This window comes from Vipera ursinii (assembly GCF_947247035.1).
Source record: "Vipera ursinii genome assembly, chromosome: 3".
NCBI lineage: Eukaryota > Metazoa > Chordata > Lepidosauria > Squamata > Viperidae > Vipera > Vipera ursinii.
This window is the reverse complement of record NC_139516.1, coordinates 24,702,674-24,723,339: the sequence shown is the minus strand read 5'-3', so window position 1 is coordinate 24,723,339 and position 20,666 is coordinate 24,702,674.

The window sequence follows — 20,666 nt, the reverse complement described above, 5'->3', positions numbered from 1 at the left end:
AATGAATGTCTTGTAAATAAAGAGCTTCAGGAAGCAAGAGAAAGAAAACTAGATCAGCCATGAAGATGTTGGCCTATTGAGAGGATATGTATGTGTCCATGGCTGTACCACTGATTTTTCAGGTACATGCTGTTATCAAAGGTGAAGAAATTATGTCTGAATACAAAGTCACACAGTCTGGTAGTCAGACATGCTGTTTTGACCACAGTCGTGATGTGCCCAGCAGGAGTTTTTTTTTTCCTGTGGTTGTCCCTTAGGATTTAATTGTAGCATGGGAAGTTAGGGAGAATACAGACCATGGGACAGATTATTTACAGTAAAAGACAAGATATTTACAAACTATCTTTGGCCACCTCATGATTAAATAAGTTCAAAAACACTCAGCTCATTCCATATGATTTTTTTAAAATTAACTTCTTTTTCAAAATATATGCAAACATGTTCATAGAGCTATAATACACTTCCTTTCAAGGAAAGTAAAGTTATGCAAAATGCAGACAAACAGTAAGACATAGAAATGAATGACAAATCGTTATACCATTCTATTTATTTCTAATCAGGGAAACTACCTTTGCTTTCATTGTGCCCATACACTGGTTCATATATTTTGAATGCAAATTCTATTTCACTAAATTGAATGAGTAGGGAAAAATGCAGGTTTTTGCTTCCTTGTACTAATTGTAGCCACTGAATACTAAAAAGTAAGTTCTGGATTCATTGTATTTTGTACCTTCTCCACCTAACCACAGCATTATTATTTTTTAACCATGATATTATGGGAAGGAGAATCATGGATCAGTGATAGAGCTGTAATTTGCAGGCCTTTAGTTTCTGCTACTTTGGTTATTTACAATAATCAAGTAATAATCAGAATCTTAATTGCTGGTAGTCAGAATAGGCATTAGGTAGGTGATAAATTGAATTATATTTGGTCTGCAGACATGCAAATGATTGCTGGATGACAGCAAAAAAGACAGAATGTAGAGTAACTTTATGTTGCCATTTAGCAATCATTCAGATTTAGCTCTCACATACATATGAATGTGTCACTCTTATTGAGTTAAACCAAAAATCTCAAACTTCTCACCATAATAACTTTACTTCCTTTTTAAACTAGGAGTAGTTAAGTTTTTGTGGATTGAAAGCCCCATTCAGTCCTGGATTAATTGCCAAATGCTGCACTCAAATTGTCCTTGTGGTCAGGAAAAGTAGGTGGGGCCAAAAAGGAAAAAAAAGGGGGTAGTTAAATAAATAGATAAAATAAAATAAATATTATTCCTTTAGTATGGAAGGAACCAGATGCTTCTCAGAGGTCCAAAAAGGGGTACGGAAGTTTTGGCTGTTCAGATACCACACACGCAAATAGACTTTTTTGCAACTTTCTTACTTCAAATGGAAGAAACAGCAAAAGTAGTTTGAGAGAGGGCTATTCTGCCTGCTAACATTTTCCTGCTTTTCTTCTGGAACTTATGAAAGTATTGGCAGAATATTTGAAAAGCAAAATATTTATTTAATGCATATGCACATATACACATTGTCCATTTTATGAACATCTCATAGCATACAGAAAGTACAGTTCCAAAATATTATTGATATTTAACTCAATTTCCTCCATCAATCTGGCATTCCTACCATCCTGGATATTTTTAAATTTGTAATCTTCTTTTTCCTTCTAAGTTGATAACTAACTTGTTTATTGTTTAGCTCAGCTCTAAACTGCTGCTTTTATGTGATTGTTAAGTTTTGCAGCCCAGGTGCGATAGAAGTAATTTATCATTGTCTTGTTCCAAGATGCTTATTCTGTTCTCCAATTTAGTCCACAACACTAAGATTTCAAAATAGTCTCCCATCCAAATATTTAACTTTTTCCAAGATCATCCTAACCTGGCTTCATCCTTCCTCCAGAACTGAACCTTTCATGAGAATTAGCACCAATTAATATACAATTAGCAGTTATGAATCACATAAATTGATATAGCCACGACATGTCGAACAATTTCTAACTCATTCCGGCTTGTCATCTTGATATTTACCTAAGCTCTGGAAATCCTAAAATGATTCCTACAGCATTCTGACTTTACTTTAAAAACTATTATTGGCTGACGCTGTGATTTGGAGGTGAGAACTCAATCTTTACTCGATGTTTTTAAAAAAATTATAGACACTGACTTGGCAGCTTCTCATGCCAGGAAGAAAAGAGAATGTCTTTTTTAAACATAGTGACAAATATATTCTGGAAATTATGGGGGGAAAATCTGCAGTTGACTTCTGCATCTTCCACACTATTTTAACACTCTTGACTGCAGCTAAGATCCAGATGGGTCTTGTTAACTTTGCAGAAATCATCTTTTTAATTGGCTGACAAAGAAATGCTTCTAGGAATCAGTGCATTCCACACACACACACCAAATTCCAAAATGTAAATTTAAGCCCCTCTAATGAGATTTACAATGGAATCCTTGTTACTTCAACTCTGAATTGGGTTTTTCTCCCTCTTCCTTCTCAAACTAAATTTCACTTCCCATCCTTTTAGATTATTCAGCTCAATGGATTATTTAGTAAATGCCACACAGTAGCTTTCATTCTCCTCTGAGTTTCTTTAATACATATTTTTGTGAATTCCCTCTTTTTACAGCACCCATTAAGGATTTTTCTCCTTTTTGTTTCATTCTATTTTATGTCATGATTTCTCTCTGTTCCATCTTTTCATTTGTTCCTTTTCTGCTTAGAAGAACACATTACAAAACCTGTCACAGAACATAAGGCTAAGGTAAGACAATAAAATGTTTATAAGTTGGTTAGCTTCCATCAGTTTAGCTGAATATTACACACACCCACACATTCATACATGCTATACACACACATATGCATTTGGGGGAGAGGGGAGGAGAGAGACAGAGAGACAGAGAGTGTTACTGACATTTTGTAATATAAATTCAGCCAAGAGAACCCAGCCAAATCTGAAGCATTTGGGTCCTTCTGCAATGGAGAGAGAGAGAGAGAGAGAGAGAGAGAGAGAGAGAGAGAGAGAGAGAGAGAGAGAGAGAGAGAGAGAGAGAGAGAGAGAGAGAGAGAGAGAGAGAGAGAGAGAATCCAAATGAAATGGGTTTGGGATTTAGGAACTACCAATGAATTTAGCTAGAGCCTGTGGAGTGTGCAGTGAACTTTAATTTGCTTGGCAGACAATTTTCATTCCCATACTGGTGTAATCCAGTGTTTTTTTTCAGGCTTGGAGCTTAGATGCATAGCAGACTGTTAAAAGAGATGAAGGAAAAGATACTCAAGGGAAGTTTCTTGTCTGGTCTTGGGAACTTTGCTTATTGTTCCAACCACTGCTTTAGCCAGGAAATGTAGAATAAGTGCATGCTACTTCTCTTTCTTGGCCTGTAGGTAAGATTTACAATAGAGGGTTGTTAAAGCCTTGAAGAACTTTGTGAAATAGAATAAAAAAAATGAAATGGAAAAAAAACAATCAAATCTTGTAACAATATTTGAATGAACCAAAGTTTAAGCTGTTAGAATTAAAAGAATATAAAATTGGTTTATTTGATCAAGCTTAATACATGCCTTTACTACTCTTTATGGACCTTCTGCTGACAGAACTAAAAAGATAATGTTTTATGCATATGTTTATATATAAGAGATGGGGTATAGGATGAAGAGATACAGATTTAAAACTTTAGAGAGGGTGATGTTAATACAGTTGTTTATATTTGTGATGAAATTTTGAAATATATATATATATATATATATATATATATATATATATATATATATATATATATCCTTATTTTTACTTGTAGTTTTACTCTTTCTATTCTCTTTTCTTTCTTTAATTTATGTTAGATTTTATTATAATTCTGAATGTGTGTGTGTGTGTATGTGTGTGTGTGTAAATTTTTTGGATTGCTAACAAAGAATTAAAGGGAGACTGATATAGCTATTTCAAACTTCTTTGTTCTCATCAGTCAGCCACACCCTTCTGAGATTCGAACCTGGGCTGATTGCACATTAGGCAATTGTTCTAACCCTTAGGCCACAGGCTCTTTCTCGCTTTGTTAGCTGAGAAGCAAGGGAGATATGTGTTAAGTATTTGTTAAGTATTTAGAATACCTTGCTAGGCCCCAAACACGGGGCAAATCCAATAATAAATTTTTAGATTGCTAACAAAGAATTAAATTAAATTAAACTTGTTAGCAATCTAAAAATTTACACAAATATGAGCTGTCACTGTTGTGACTACTGCCTGTCGATGGTCTTCGGTTAGGCTGAAACAGGAAATAAAGATTTGTGCCAGAACTCACACATGTCATACAACCCGCCTTGCCTACCCTACAAGGTTCCATCCAAAAAAGGTGCCGGAACTCCGTTCTGAGCCTTGCCTATAAGTGGAAGGCAAAGTAACATCCTTTAACAAATAAAATTGTCTTGCCTTTTATGGTCTTTGAGAAATAAAAGAATTTCTTAAATACATACAACTGATGACATCCAATAAATATGTAAATATTTGCAGTTTTTGCTTTATTCCATAAAGCTCAGGAAGTTTTACCATGTTAAGGGCCTTCTTCTCCTCATAATCTTGGGGGATGATTCTTTTTATTTCTGTAAGGAATATTTCTCAAAAGAAAATATGAGTAAAAATTAAATTTAAATGTACTTGTTTGTTGTTAAAGAGAATATAAATATATATTTGATATATTTATTACTCAATATGGATCTACAGAGAGGTTTCTAGTTCTTCTACCCAAAGGTTAACAATAAGGCTGAAATTTCTCAGGAAAAAAACCCACATGTATAGTCTTTCTCTTTCCCCTCCGGGTTCCTGAATTATTAGAGAAATCTATTTTTCTCCTGGAAAAGCATTCAGCAAAGGGACGGGTTGAATTTCAACATTTGTGTATAGGGTCAGAAATTTTAGTGAAGTCCAGGATGTTTAATGCACTTCTTTTATTACTATTTTGGATTACTACCCAGCTCTGATCCAAAAAACCTGCAGAAAAATAGCCTGCAGTAAAGTTGGCCAAAATGTTCATCCCACTCCCATGATGTCACTGTGTCATTGGCCATGTTCCTTGCAGCTCTGTGAAAAAGTAGAGAGAATGTAAAAGTGCAATTGTTTGCCACATACAGCATGCCCTCCCATTATCTAAACCAGTGTTCTTCAACTTTGGTAACTTTAAGATTTGTGGACTTCATCTCCCAGAATTCTGGAAGATAAAGTCCATACATCAGGTTGCCAAAGCTGAGAACACTGATTTAGACCAACCCTTGACAAACCAGCAAATGGCTGCTGCAATATCCAACACAGATGATAATCCAGCCCCGGTGTGCATATTGCTAACGATTAGTCAAGATTTTTTCTATGGTTGTCTATCAACAAGTTCAAAATATCAAAACGTTTTCCTTAATATTAGAATGCCCTTTTTATTTGATCTATTTTTGGAGTTTTCTGGAGCTGCTGATCTCCATGCATAATATTTAATGGCAGTATTAAGAAATAAATCAGCAACAGTCCTGCAATTCTCATAAACTAGGGCTGCACAAATTTTCTGGGCTAGGTGCCATACTTGGCCTGAGAATGACATATGGGGGCTGTACTCTAAAAAAGTAATGGGAGGCAGCATTTGACTGAGCAAATGAAATTGGATTTGATTCCATTTACTGGCAATTACAATCAAATAACATTAGTATTTATTTTACACCATTTTTACGCTACCACAATCGTGACTTTGGGTGATTCCCAAGACAGAAAAAGGAAAATCATAAAAACTACCCATAAGAATAGAGTAAATACACCCAATTGTTTTTTTTTCCCTTTTTTTAATTAGACCAGTAGCCTCTAAATGTGCACTATGAGTCAAAAGAAGGGGGACATACCTTACTTGGGGACACAAGCTTTTCCGTAAGCCCAAGGCAGCCCTGGGAAAGGACTGCACTCTGTTCCACATCCCATTACTTTCATGTGGGAAGGGGAAATCTGCAGCCCACCTTTCCAACTCAAATATGTGGGATAGGCAGATTCAACTTGGAGAAAACAGCCCCAAACATAATAGAAACAAAAAAGACCTTATGGGTAATAACCAGTAGTAACTGCATCCAAAAACCTATACTGTGGATAACCAGTGCAGTGACCAAAGAAAAGGCTCTACTCTGGCAAACCGAAGATCAAGAAAAGGCAATCAAGACCATGAACAGAGGATCCTGGCCTGATAAAAAAAACAAGTCTGATTGACTTTAGGATTCACTACTGACCTAGAAGTGAAGGTTCATCCACAAAAGCCATGGGAATGCTACCATTACAAAAGGATGGATGGATGGATGGATGGATGGATGGATGGATGGATGGATGGGAAGGCAGAGTTGCAGAGAAAAGTATCTGATGCAGAGGATCTTCTCAGGAGCAGTCTTATGCTAGAAATCAGAATTGGTTACTACCAGGCAATTTGAGCTTCCTGTTTTCAAGACCACTTTAAGTACAGTCTTTAAAAAAAACAACTAGACATCTCCATGGTGGCCTATTTGAAATGCTATGCACTGTGTGCGATATCAGTTTTGCTCCAGCTTTTTCTGGGTATATCACTTGGAAGATGAATCTAAACACTGTCTTGCTCTGTGAAGCCTGTGAATATTATTAGGAACTCTACTTCCTTTAAATTTGGACTCTATTTATGATGCTGCCTTTGCTTGCTGGATGTATGACCTTGTAATTGCTAATTAACTAACTCCAATCAGAGGATGGAATGACAAAGTCTCTGGAATCACACCTAAGGCTTTCGGTTGGTGCCTATTTGTTATAAATCTTCAGAAGGCAGATTTGCTATCATGAACCATCTCTAGAACAGGTGTCTCCAACCCCCAGTCCATGGACTAGTACCGGGCCGTGGCATGCCAGCAACTGGTCCACACAAACAAGCAAAGCCCCATCCATGGGATGCAAGCAACACACAAAACCATGCACCCTCCAGTCCATGGAAAAACCTCTCTTCACGGAACCGGTCCCTAATGCCCAAAAGGTTGGGGACCTCTGCTCTAGAGAACTCAATAAAAATCACCCCCTTTCCCTTTGTTCTTTATTCACAGCTGGAGTAAGACTGGGGTCTGGACATGTGAAGTGAGTTTGGCCAAAAAGGGGAAAATACAGCAGCCAGATTCTCTTTGAATAAGATAGACTCCATATGTATAATGAAAGAAGCAATCTTCACCTTTGTATTAAGATCCATTTGCCAATGAACTCCTTCTCTTAGAAAGATGGAAAGGATGGGGTGAGGAGGACAGAAATATTTGATTCGTTACTTTGAGGGAGATAATGTCCCATTGAGAGCTCACATTAATAGTACTGTAATTATGAATAGAAACAATTCAACAAGATGGAAACAGTGTTTTATTTTCTGATTCATTGTAAATAGTGTTATTAGAAAGCTAACTCTCTAGTCACTATCAAGGGAACTTTAAGAAACGTAAATTTCAAGAAACTTAAAAAATAATCTTATTATATTTTGTTGCCCTTTTAACATATGTGTGTGTTAATTCACACACATATACATAAATATACAGGTAGTCCTTTCTTAGTGACCTCAATTGGTCTCAGCAACTCTGTTGGTCAATAAGTATGACTATGATGAGCTTACAATTTCCCATTCAATTGCTAAGCAAATCACCGACATCATTAAATGAGACAACATGTGATCAAGACTTGTGATTTTACTTCTGCATTCTTTACTAACTTATTTACACCATCATAACTTTGAACAGTCACTAAACAAGGCTGTTGGTAAGCAAGGACTACCTACCTGATTTTCAAATAATGTAAATAGCATATGAATGTTTTCATGTACACACACTTTCATGTACACACACATTATTTTTTTCCCCAATCCAGGCTATGAAATTTTAAAATGCAACAGTGTGTCTTGCATGCATTTTTCAGTCCTCTACCTTTCTTTTTAGATACAGGTATTCAAAATCAGAATCAGAATCAGAATAGAACTGGAAAGGTCCTTTGAGGTCTTCTAGTCCACCCTCCTGCTCAAGCAGGAGACTCTATACCATTCCAAACAAGTGACTGTCTAGTCTCTTCTTAAAAATCTCCAGTGATGAAGTACCCACAACTTCTGATGGCAAGCTATTCCAATGGCTAATTGTTCTCGCTCTTCTCCTTAGTTCGAGATGGCTTCTCTCCTTGATTAGTTTCCATCCATTGTTTCTTGTCCTGCCTACAGGTGCTTTGGAAAATAAGTTGACCCCCTCCTGTTTGTGGCAACCTCTTAAATACTGGAATCATGTCCTCCTATCCATGTCCTCCTATCATGTCCTCCTATCCATCTTTTATCTAGAGCAGGAGTCTTCAAACTTGGCCCTTTTATGACTCATGGACTTCCTCCCAGAATTCCTCATCCAGGCATGCTGGCTGAGGAATTCTGGGAGTTGAAGTCCATGAGTCATAAAAGGACCAAGTTTAAAGACCCCTGCTCTAGACTATTCAAACACAAATCTTGCAACAGTTTTTTGTATGTTTGTCTCCAAGCCTTTAATCATCTTAGTTGCTCTTCTTTGCATTTTTTCCAAAGTCTCAAATCTTTTTTGTAATCTGATGACCAAAACTGGATGCAGTATTCCAGTGGTGTCCTTACTAAGGCTTTATAAATTGGTATTAATACTTCATGTGATTTTGATTCTATGCCTTTATGCCAGACACGTCAAACTTGCAACATCACGTGATGTCGTGCAATGTATTGGAGCTTTTTCTCCATTGCCGGCAATGGGGTGGGCGCAGTTTTGGGATGATGCGTCTGGCTCATGGGCCGGCAGTTTGACACCCCTTCTCTATCTATGCCTAGCCCAGCATTTCTGTTGCTAAAGAAGACAGTAGTTAAGTGAGTTTTGCCCCATTTTATGACCTTTCTTGCCATAGTTGTTAAGTGAATCACTGCAGTTGTTATATTAATAACACAATTGCTAAGTAAATCTGTCTTCCCCATTGACTTTGCTTGCAGAAGATCAGAAAAGTTGATTACATGACCCTAGGACAGTTCAAATGTTAAGAGTTAGTTGGAATTTTGATCATGTGACCATGGGGATGCTGCAATGGTTGTAAGTGTGAAAAAAAGTCATAACTCACTTTTTTCAGTGTAACTTTGAATGGTCCCTAAATGAACTGTTGTAAGTCAAAAACCACCTGTACACTTTTTGGCTGATTTGATTGAAGAAAGGTGGTTTCTAGCAAATGTCATCTTGGTGCTATATTGTCTGGTAAGACTAGAATATTCCTCCCTGTGAATGGTATCTACAGTATATTTTGGAATCACGATTTATGTCATAATTGACCTTACCCCTTCAACTCTCAAGCAATTTTATAAAGCCTAGACTCATAATAGTTTAGCCTGAGAATTATAGCAAGTTGTTATTCGTGATTTTTAAGAAATAGCCTTGATGAAAAATCAGTTTGGTTTGCTCTTATGATGAGACATTTATCTATGCTAACCTATCTGTGGTTTATTTAACCCCAAATTCTGGATGTATAGAACACACTGCAGCATAAACAGTGTCCTTCAAACACAACCCTTAAGTTGATCCCCCCATTTCTGAATCATATCTATGAGAAACTTGGTAACATCCTCTTTTTATTTATATTTCTAAAATCTCTGTTAGTTATAACCTATGAAAATATGGGGAAGAATTCCAGATGAGGTTTTACTGAAGCTCCAAACTTTCTCTCTGTCTCCATTTGAAAGTTTCTGGTAAGCCTCCATCTCTGTACTTGTTTGTGCTAACAAGTAGGGCAGTTCATAGTTTCTTTTGTGCCGCTTTAAACTCTGTTCATATCAGTCATTTCAGCTATGGATCTCTAATAAAAAAATGAAGCTGTGAGGAGGGATTTGACCTTGGACGCCACACATCCATGTACACACTGTAATCTCTGCAACAGTAATCATTAATTTAGGGAAGACTAGGGTTTGGAGGAAGTTTTCTATATAGCTTACAACAAGAAGATGGTCCCCACAGCATAAGAAAAAGGCAAATAAATAAATGGACCAGTTTAGAATTAAATAGCTGAAGCAATATAATACCAAACACTTGGATGGGCCAACTGTGCTACGTGGTGACACAAATGGCTTTGGTTACATTAAGTGACTTTCAGAAGTATGCCATTTGATTCTTATTATTTCTAATTGCTTCATTACATTCAGCTGCATACTAGAAGAATCAATCCACAGGAAATCCCTCAAAAAATGCCTCTTGAAGACCATTTGTAAATTTAAGGACTTGAATGGAGTTATATTTTCTTGCCTAGGCCCAGATGATGTACTGTTCTCTTCTATTTCCAACTACATATTAAATATTCAAAACCTATTAGGAAATCATTGTGTAATTAGTTGGACTAATTTACTACCTAGTACTCTGGAGTTTGCGCACAATCCTACTATATGATTTCCAATAGCTGCAGTAATTGCTGGATTTATGTTGATGTGTTTTCACTGTAGATATTCACAGTAGGGTTTAACAAAACTTGGACAGTCATCAGATAAAAGGGTAACTGCCACATAGATGTTTCCATCAGATCATGAGGAATACAGAAGTTTCTTGGCCAAAAAAACCCAAAAAACAAAAAAAGCCTTTGGAAATTGGAAACTTCCAGTGAATATGGAACAGCCAAGAAAACAAAATCAAATCAAATGAGCTGAGCAGCCAGAAAAAGAATGTTCTTCTAGAGATATATATTTTTTAGGATTTCCTGTGGACTAACTCCTCTAATATGCAGCAGAATGTAATGAAAGCAGAATAAATACTTCCCATAATTGGGCCAGTTCTCTTACTTAATCATTTGTTAATTATTCCTTGTCACTGTGTGATTTGTATTTCACTTCTGTGTCCTATTAATTATGAGCCACATATCCTTTGTTCTAATAGAAATAGATAGTCATAATCCAAGCTCTGCATATTTTAAGACATGGTTAAATTGGAGAGGCCATGGAAACCTTTGAAAAGGGGGCATAAAAACAGAAACTCAGAACATTTAAGGACAACTTTAAGCTGCTTTCAGTATGGGTTGGGGATAAGAGGAAGGAAGCATCGTGAGGACAAGGTAGGTAAAAGTGGTTGCCAGGACATGTACATACCACAGTTAGGTGCCAAGTGGGAAAGGCCCTAAGAAACAAATGCAGCTCCTGCCCAAATTTATTCAGCCCTCGGTCTAATTGCAAAAGACATCTATAAACAACAAGGCCATTCCTTTGGCATGAGTTGTCTGTTCTAACTTGTTACAGGGGGAGATGATAAAGAGAGGTAGAGACCCAAAAGGATATTAAAAAAAGAAAAATAGAAATGGAATATCAAAAAGACAGGTGGCCTCACCCAGTGCTGACATATAACTGCTAAATATTTCCTTAGAAGAATTCAACCTTCAACAGAAAACAATAGTTGCCCACCCCTAGAGTAAATGAATATTGTATAATTAGAAAAACTATGCATCTAAATCTAAGGTCTAGCCAAGTATTCATACCTGTACTGATTCAGAGTGTTTCTAAAAAAATAAAAAATGTAAAGGTTCCCCTGCACATGCGTGCTAGTCGTTTCCAACTCTAGGGGCTGGTGCTCATCTCTGTTTCAAAGCTGAAGAGCCAGCGCTTGTCCGAGGATGTCTCCGTGGTCATGTGGCCGGCATGACTAGACGCCAAAGTCGCACGGAACGCTGTTACCTTCCCACCGTAGTGGTCCCTATTTTTCTACTTGCATTTTTTACGTGCTTTTGAACTGCTAGGTTGGCAGAAGCTGGGACGAGTAACAGGTGCTCACTCTGCTACATGGCACTTGGGATTTGACCCGCCAAACCTTCTGATAGACAAGCTCAGCGTCCTAACCCATTGAATGCTTTTTAGTGTAATAAAGATTCTATTTAATTTATAAAGAAGGAATGGATAGAGTTGAAGACAGAAGGTGTTGTCCTATGAGTAAATGTTGCATTTCTTTCAGTCTTTAATTTTATTTTTTTTCTGTGAGCTAAAAGTATACTTAATCCTTTTGGCTTATCAAATGACTATGTCTTTTATTTTGCTTGTAAATTATTCTGAATGGACCTGAATAACTGCCCAAGTGGGCAGAACAATACTATCTGTGTTTAATGGAAGTTACTGTCAAGAACTGTAAGTATGCAAGGATTGGAGCAGCCATACTGATATGACAAAGACTTATTGATACTTCCTTCCCTTTGTCTCCAATAATTAAATACTATAATCTTAGAGTAAATATTGCTAATGTTTTGTTAATAATAGCATACAGCAATTGCCCATACAATTTTTGTATTTGAATTTGTTTTCAAGCATGTTTAACTGCATGTAAAAAATCCACCTATTACTTACTATTGAGAAAAGTGTAAGGGATTGTACAATATGCAGGTTTGTATTCGTAGCACCTTTTTGTCCAACTTCTTAGCAACTCACTAAATATGAAGGAACGTCCCATGTGGGGGGAAAAGAGGAATGAGGATCATACTGAATAGATTGCAACAGTTATGTCATGAACATAATAGTTTAATAACTGGAAAGATGGCTTGTACCCAAGCACTATAATTGCATTCCTTGGCACTTCCCCAACCCTAAATTTAGAACATTTCAAATATGAACAAAGTTTCAATAGCAGCAAAGGTACTGCCACCTTTCAATGAAGAAAGAAAATGGTTCAAAATGAGCTGCCTTAGGTGGGTTTGCTGGTGTGTTTTAGGATAATACTGAGCAACCACCCACCCACCCCAAAATCTGTTTATCTGTTTAGCTCTTTACAAGTATGGGATTTTCTAAATAATCTTTCCTTCTTCAAAGATTTTGTTACAGATATGATGTATCCTTAATTAATATGAGTTGTATAGAAAAGATTTCAGAGAATGAGACATCTTCATATCCCTTTCATCTCTCTGTGTGTGGTCTAGTTGCTCCACATTGTTGCTGTGATGTTATTTCTAGCTGCTCCACATTGTTGCTGTGACACAGGGAGGGGCCTTTGAACCTGAAACTGTATGGATAATGCTCTAGAAAACATTGTCCAGCCACGTAATGCCTGTAATGATGGCACAAACAATCCAGAGGATGATGATGAACTCTGATAAATTTAGGGGTAAGTTGTTCTACTTGGATCAGAAAGAACTATTCTTTCAAATCCACATTTCCCAGAACCAGTGGATCAACTGTCTGACATACATCAGGAGTAATGAATAAGGTGAGAGAGTTCCACTGTGCCAGTAGACTGGGCTTTTGATTGGACTTAGTGTACTTTCAAAGCTCCAGATCTGTGCAAACTCAACAATCAGTGTGCTTGTAGAGATGGCCAGTTTTGACAAGTCCCTGGGTGCGTAGGCCTTTCAACCATTTGTCAAAATCATCTGCCAATCAATGATGGTGCTGTGATTTGCATATGATTTCTTTCTGGCTTCTTTGACCAAGTGACAAAATTAGTGGATCAGAGGAATGCTATGGATATAATTTACTTGGACTTCAGTAAGGCATTTGATAAAGTAGATCACAAACTACTACTTGATAAGATAGAAAAATGTGGGTTAGACAGCATCACCACCAGATTCGTAACTGGCTGATCGGACATACTCAGCATGTGGTCCTCAATGGAACCACATCTACATGGAGGGAAGTGTGTAGTGGGGTACCCCAGGGCTCTGTTCTGGAGCTAGTGCTCTTCAACATCTTCATCAATGATTTGGATGAGGGGATAGATGGGGAACTCATCAAATTTGCAGATGACACCAAGCTGGCAGGAATAGCCAACACTCCAAAGGCAGGCTTAAGATACAGGAGGATCTGGACAGACTTGAACACTGGGCACTATTCTAACAAAATGAAATTCAATGGTGAAAAAAGTAAGGTTCTACATTTAGGCAGGAAAAATCAAATGTACAGTTATAGTAGAGGGGGTACCTTGCTCAATAGTAGTAACTGTGAGAGGGATCTCGGAGTCCTAGTGGACAATCACTTCAATATGAGCCAGCAGTGTGCTACAGCTTCCAAAAAAGCCAACACAGTGCTAGGCTGCATTAACAGAAGGATAGAATCAAGTATTAATACCACTTTACAATGCCTTGTTAAGGCCACACTTGGAATACTGCATCCAGTTTTGGTCACCACGATGTAAAAAGATGTTGAGACTCTGGAAAGAGTACAGGGAAGAGCAACAAAGATGATTAGAAATCTGGAGGCTAAAACATATAAGGAACGGTTGCTGGTATTGGGTATGGCTAGTTTAATGAAGAGAAGTTCGAGGGGTGACATGATAGCAGTGTTCCAATATCTCAGGGGCTGCCACAAAGAAGAGGGAGTCAAGCTATAGTCCAAGGCAGGACAAGAAGCAACGGATGGAAACTAATCAAGGAGAGAAGCAACCTAGAACTAAGGAGAAACTTCCTGACTGTTAGAACAATTAACCAGTGGAAAAACCTGCCTCCAGAAGCTGTGAATGCTCCAACACTGGAAGTTTTTAAGAAGAGACTGGACAGCCATTTGCCTGAAATGGTGTAGGGTTTCCTGCCTGAGCAGGGGGTTGGACTAGATGACCTCCAAGGTCCCTTCCAACTTTACTATTATGATTATAAAAAGTTTGACCAATGGCCTTACTTAATATAAGTAGAACCAATCTGGCATAGTGGTGAAGGTGTTGCACTAGGAGGGAGGAGACCTTGATTATAGTCCACCCTTAGCCATGGAAGCATTTTTTCCTCACAGCCCAACCTACCTCATGGGGTTGTTAAGGAAAAAAAAATAGAAGGGGGTATTACCTTAACCACCCTGTGCCATTATTTATTTCATTTTTATTTATTTATCAAATTTAAGTACCAACCATATCATTCTCTGATAGTATATATGTGTGGAATAAAAATCATCAAATAAGTCAATAAAATGCCCTGAATGCTTGAAATCAGGTTACCACCAACCAGAGGCAATCCAGAACACAGCTGATTAAGGTGAGATAGGAATCAGCAATTGGGTCAGTAAAATTTGTATTGCCATAGTTTGTTTGTTTGTTTTTACTGGTCCAAGTACAAGTAAGTAGCACTTTAATTAAATCATGGGAAAAGACCCATAGATACAAACCCATATTTCATCTGTCTTTCACTCCTTGTGCTATAGATCCCATTGTCAGTTCAAAAATTCTGTCAGAATACTGCTATGTCATTATAATAGTAGAAGGCATAATGTGCTAATTTGTCTTGATTCCAGATTTCACTGATGAAGCAGATAAAGCAAACAAGCATTCATTCACTCACTTCTTGCTGGTCTTTGCTATTTGCTGTCTTTTTTTAAACATTGATAACTCTGATCCCAATTTGAAATGTCTGCCCTACTTGTGCTTTTCTTTCAAAGAAACATTTTTGGAAGAACCATTCATTCCTGTCAAATTAAATAAATACAGATTATACCACACTATGCTGCAATACATTCAAATATTCACATACGTTTGTTGGGATACAACAAATTAAAGGAAGGACAAAGGATTGGTTAGGAGTGATCTTGAGTGAGCAGTAAGTTCAATTTATAAAATTGCAATGGTGTTATAGGATCGTGAAAGCCCATGTTTCTCAACCATAGTAATTTAAGATGTTTAGAATAGAATAGAGCTGGAAGGGACCTTGGAAGTCTTCTAGTCCACCCCCCCTGCTCAAGCAGGAGAACCTATACCATTTTAAATAAATGACTGTCTAGTCCCTTCTTTAAAACCTCCAGTGATGGAGCGCCCATTATTTCTGAAGGCAAGCTGTTCCACTGGTTAATTGTCCCCACTGTTAGGAAGTTACTCCTTAATTCCAGGTTGCTTCTCTCTTTGATTAGTTTCCAACCATTGTTTCTTTTCCTGCCCTCTGGTGCTTTGGTGAATAACATCACCCCCTCTTCTTTGTGGCAGCCCCTCAAATATTGGAATACTGCTATCATGTCATCCCTATTTCTTCTTTTCTTTAGACTAGCCAAACCCAAGTCCTGCAGTTCTCTCTGCTGTCCATCACTTCCTTGCCATCTTTTCCCATTAGTGGATGGATTGTATCCTTGACTTTTTTTTGTTTCTTATATGTGGAAAGAAACTTTTTTTATTGACATTTGTTGCAAGTCTTACTTCATCCTGAGGATTGCCACATTTTCCCAATTAAAACTATGGTTAAATCTGTATATATGTTGTGAAATTAAATAATTTTCATCGTTTCTTCTGACTGCTAGTTGATGTTCATGGATGCATTCTGCCAGTCCTCTGCCTGTTTGTCCTACTTTATAAATCATCAAATTCTCAATACCCTTGGCTAGAGTCTAGGTTCTTCCAATTTGAATGAATGATAAAGCATACCTGTATTTTTCTGAGAACTTGTCATCCACTGAAAATGTAGAAAAGATTCTCCAAGAGTTCAACTTGATCAGGCAACTTTCTCCAAAACTCACTGTGAATTGATTCAAAATAACCTTGATTTTTTTTTAAAAAAAGAACAACAGTGTTCCCATACCCATACCCAAAGATAATTCTCACCAACTTGCCAAAGATGTGGTTCTTTTTATTTACTTCTAACTAGATACTACATTTATACTAAGCTGTTATATTAAAAAGGGAGGAAAGAAATGAATTTAGTTTCATAAAAAGCATGATATAAACTAAAAATAAAATATTTAATAGATTTAAGAAACTATGTAGGCAAGTTCATAGAACATATATCATTTAGGTATAATGAATTTTCTAAAGCTTAGTTTACTGCAACTTTGGAATTTAAATGGGAAGATCTGTTGAAGAAGAAATTGGGGCAATCTTAGCATATTTCTCATTTCACTTTCTATTTCACTTTTTATTCATAGAGGCCTTTTTGATTTGTGTTTGTTGTTAATTTAGGAATTATGTGAACTATTATAGTTCTGCTGTTTTCATTCAATTCTTGATCATAGAGTTCTCCAATCAAACTGCTTTTATTAATGAAATTCATAGTGAAAGGTATTTATAAACTGCACTATATTAGTGGAAATTGTTTGCAAGAAGTGTACTTTAGGCAAAATTATGCATCAATTGTATACATTTGAAAAAAATATGCACAAAATGCATATGGATTTGAACACTGGCTGCTTTTTTAAAAAATAAACTGATGCAGAAATCAAATAAAGATTAGGATATTAGAAATAAATAAGAAACTAGTTATCATCAAAACTGACAGATGAGCCAATCCTTAAAAATAGACTGATGGAGAGGATTGGTTAAACTGGATGGGAAGATGCAAAAACAGTACCTTTCAAATAAATAATGTAATCAAGTCTCTTGAGTTATTCTTCATTTTGACACATTGAAAATTTAACTTCAGATCTGTGGTTTCAATGGACCCATGCATATCTCTGGTGGAAGTTGATACCATCTCAGAGAAGCCAAATGTAAATTTGTAGAAGATACTCCCTAAGGGTGGATTTATGTCAGATGCTTATGAGTGACCAAGGTGCTAAAAAAATGTTTCCTATAACACTCAAAGGTTTCCCACGCCCAAACCTTTTCCATTGCATTGAGTACAAAAATGCCTCACAATGGAAGGTTTGTGCTTCTGAGATTCCTAATTGGTCACTGTGGAGGGAAAGAAAACTAGACTAGATGAACTTTTCTTATGAGTTAAGAAAATCTATCTTACATTATTTTAATCTCCAGTCAATATTTTAATCTCCAGTCAGGTCAAGATTATCCAGTTTTCCTCTGGTTTCCAAGATTTGATTTATTAAAAAGGAAGAAAAATATTTGTGACTTCAACAACTCTGAACAACAGAATTATTCAAACACAGCTATTTTCAACAAAGAAACAACTTTGTCTTCAACTCATACTGTACAACTCTATATCTACAGCTCTATATCTACGCATGCCCAAGATGGCGGACGTGCTCGGCTGAGCTCCGCGAGCTCCAGCTGTTAGGGATCCCTTAGGAGCCCCTCAGGGGGCCTTCGGGCCCTCCGTGTTGGGGATTAGTGTTGACAGGCAACGAGGCAGGTGACGAGGTAAGCAGTGAGACTCTTACCTGCTGGTCTGCCTGTCTGCTGGCTCTGCTGTCTTCTGTCCGCTCGCTTCGTGCCTTTCCCGGGCCGTTTGCAGCCGGTGCCGGCGTTTTTTGCTGTTCTGGGCCGTTTCGGGCCGCTTTCGGTGGCAGCGTCCTCAAGCCGTTTTCGGTCGGCGGAGGGGACGCCCGCGGGTTCATCTTGGTGGCGGCGGCGGCAGTATAGGCATCGGCTTCGGCATCGGTGACGGCGGTGTTTTCGGGCCACTTTCGGCGGCATCGGCGTTGGCGTCGTCCTCGGGCCATGCTCAGGCCGTTTTCGGCAGTCGGCGGTGGCGTTTTCTGGGCCTTTTGGCCCATTTCGCCGCCGGTGGCGTCTAACCCGTTTTCGGGCCACTTTCGGCGGCGGCGGTGGCGTCCTCGGGCCTTGCTCGTGCCATTTTCGGTGGTCGGCGGTGGCGTTTTCTGGGCCTTTTGGCCCGTTTTGCCGGTGTCGTCGTCTAACCCGTTTTCGGGCCGATTGGCAGCGGCGGTGTCTTCAGCGATGGCGGCAGCATCTTCAGCGATGGCGGCAGCGGCAGCGTCTCTTTTGGTGGTGGCAGCGGAGGTTTTGGCAACGGTGTGGCCCTCCGCTTGCCCTGGTTCCTCGTCTGCTCCTTTGAAGACCCAGAGCTGCCGCACTTTGGGAGGCCGCGCTCTGGACAGCCCCAACCAGTGGACTGGGGGCCTATGGAGTTGCGGCCGGGAACAACCCCTAGAATGGCAGTGCGGCGAAGGAACTGTGGTGGCAACGGGAGTGGCCAGTCACTGTCAGGCAGGAGTTTGCCTCCTATGCCCTATCCAGCCTTTTGCCCCGGACCTGTATCAGCCTGCATGATAAACTCTCTTGCCTGCCTCCCTCTCCCCATAGGACTCAGATGGCCTGGGTACAAGCCACGGTGGGAGAGTGGCTTGGATTTACATCTGCAGCCCCATAGAGGTGAGAGCTCTATGGGGTATGCCCTACCCAGAGTGCATATTCTGGACCACCCCCAGGAACATAGTTGCGACCCGTCGTGAGAGGATGGGGGGTGGCCTGTTCTGGGGGTTCACCCAGCTTGAGTGGCAGTGAAGCTGGGTGTTGGTCCAGATACCCACTTACCCTTTGTTTCGATCCTCCTATTGAACTATTAATTATGGGACTGCCTCTCCTGGACTCTTTTGGACACTCATGCACTTTCGTTACACCAGCACGGACTTGTTCACCCTCAGGGGTGCCCCCCTCTCCTGGGTGCAACCCGCCTCTCTTACCATCTCCAACCTCGATGAAGGGCCCGATTATTGGGACCCTGAGAGATGGCTGGGCAGGGGCAGGGGCCTCCAGTATAAATCTAATAAGAGGCCCCTGGTTAATTTGTTAGTAAAATTTTTTGTGGGGTTAGGGAGGGGGGTGGGAGTGGGTTCTGGTTGTTTGGCAACGGGGGGTGGTCCATCAACCATTGCTCAGGCCAGGTCCGGGATTGGTCGCGTGGGGGGAGAGCGGGGTTCGGTTGCCTCCGGGGCTCGGGAGCGGGTCGTGGGACTACCGATTCCCACGACATTGGGGAATGGTAGCAGGTGTATGATCAGAGGGCCACATTGATATTGGGGAGGGCATCTCCGCTACTTACAAGCGGTGAGGCGCTCCGACCCTCTGTTTCTTCCCCAAGGTCCCAGGAGCCAGGATGTGCAGCCACCTGAGCTCCGGCTGGTGTACCTGAATGCCAGGTCCGTTGTTAACAAGGCTCCCCTTGTTCGGGATTTAGTTGAGGGTGAGCATGCGGACCTGGCTTGCATCACGGAGACTTGGTTGGGCCCGGAGGGTGGTGTTCCCTTGGTTGATCTTTGCCCACCAGGTTTCCGGGTGCTACACTGGCCTCGGGCTCAAGGTAGGGGCGGGGGAGTGGCGGTAGTTATTAGGGAGACCTTGTGTCCGCGGGAGACCACCGTTCCCCAGATAGTCGGGTGTGAGTCTCTCTTTTTGAGATGTGGTCCTGGGGCGCAGTTGGGCTTGCTGCTGGTGTACCTTTCGCCTAGTCGCGCAGCGGCAGCCCTGCCTGAGCTACTCGATATCCTCTCGGGGTTGGTGATTGAGTTCCCCAAACTTATAGTTTTGGGTGACTTCAATCTACCATCCCTAGGAGGATCATCTGAGTTAGCTCGGGAGTTCATGGCTTCCATGACGGCCATGGACCTGACGCAAGTAATTCTTGGACCGACTCATGTGGGAGGCCACACCCTTGACTTGGTTTTCTTATCTGGACGGTGGTTTGATGATCTTGGTGGAGGTTCCCCAATTAATATACCCCTGTCATGGACCGATCATCATCTCCTGCGGCTGGTCTTCCATTTTGCCACCCCCTGCCGTGGGTGTATGGAGCCAACTAGATGGTACCGCCCTAGGCGCTTAATGGACCCTGATAGGTTCCAGGCAGCGCTGGGGTCCCCACCTGCTTCCGTTGCTCACAACTCGGCGGATGCCTTAGTGGAAGCCTGGGAAAGGGCAGCCACGGAGGCACTTGACCGAGTTGTACCCTTGCGGCCCCTGACCCGGTGCAGATCCCAGCGAGCTCCATGGTTCTCCGTGGAGCTTTGGGAGATAAAGCGTCAGAGACGGGGCCTAGAGAGCTGCTGGAGGTCCAGCCGATCTGAATCCGA